The following is a 1,510-nucleotide window of genomic DNA, read 5'->3' on the forward strand; positions in this document are numbered from 1 at the left end:
AGATTAAAAAGTTGATAATTAAGAATATCTCTTTATCGGATCGTGTTATAGACAGATTTCCGCGGATAATAAAATAAAAAAGTAAGATTAACTCCTGTATATTTGGTCATTATATCTTCAAAACGATGCAATACATGATTTTTCAGTACCGATTGAAACTAGTTCTAATCCAGTGGATATCAAACGATTTCAAAGCCATAGTGGAAAATATATTCTTACCCAAACAAAAAGTTGTTTACAAATTAAAACCAAAATTTCAACCAAACGTCGTTGCTTCTCACCTCCATTCAACCCTTCCAATTAAGATTTACCCCTATCCCAAGAAAGAAAAAGCTTGGACGTCTATGTCACAGGTAAATTCGTTTTGTTTTCGAGTTGTAAACCTCGATATTTGGAAGGAATGTTTGAGAAAGATTTGCTTGATAAGCAGTCCTTCCTTAATCATCATCATTTTAGTATTTTAGTACACAAGGATACCATCTCTTATATCAGGAATCTGAAGGGATAAGACAATGGCCGATGAATTAGTGTACGTCCCAAATTTCCTCTTCTGTAGATTGTAATTATTGGTTGAGAAGTTTGGACAATCAACTTAATGAATAAAACATTAAAAATTCACAAAAAGTTTTAAAAAGTCCCCAGGCCTAAGAAAACGTTATTATAAATAAAACTATGGGGACTAGTGTAATAACAGCCCATTGTTCCCACTCTCTCTGTCTATAAATATACCTTAAGCATAAAGCACAAAAAAATATATTGCAATACAAAGCATTTGTTTAAATCAAGAATAGATATATTGGAGAGGAAAAAAATCACAAAACCTCTCAACTCTAAACATGTTTTTAATTTTAATTGACAACCACCGAACAAAGTAAATTACATACTGGATGTCCATTGGTGTAGGGAGTCTTCCCCAAAAAACAGTTGTCTATCTTAAACAGCTAAGAAAATCACATTTCCCCTGTAGACTGACCAAAATGGACTGGCTAACTCACGACCAGACAAAGTGAATTACATAGTGATTTTGTTCTCCTTTATAAGGAAGCTTCTTAAGAGTCCCAAGATGGTTTTAGGCTATTTATCTTTAGATTAGAACCGTGGGACGGTTTTAGCCTATTTTTCTGCCCCTTGTTTGTCCCCCTTGAATACAGAGCTCTTATTTACTAGGGGCGCAGCCGCTAGTTTACAAAAACAGAAAAGGAAAATCTAGATTTTAGATTTACTTTAACTGTCCAAGTCCATTAAAGGATTATTTATATTTTAAGGAAAAGCAATACATCAATCAATTTGGCTAAAATGCTGTAAAATACAAATAACAAACATTGAACAAGAATGACAACATTCATAGGTAGTAAAGCACAAAAAATCGTGGATGGGAATACGTTTAAGTAGATTTAAAGAGTTTTTGTTAAAATCAATAATATATTTATTAGCAGATTTATTACGGAAAAAATACGAAACCTTATTTTACTCTGTATGAAAACTTATCTAAAAAAAAGAAACAAAGAAA

Source organism: Acartia tonsa, chromosome 13 (genome assembly GCF_053477335.1).
Source record: "Acartia tonsa isolate MP-2025a chromosome 13, ASM5347733v1, whole genome shotgun sequence".
NCBI lineage: Eukaryota > Metazoa > Arthropoda > Copepoda > Calanoida > Acartiidae > Acartia > Acartia tonsa.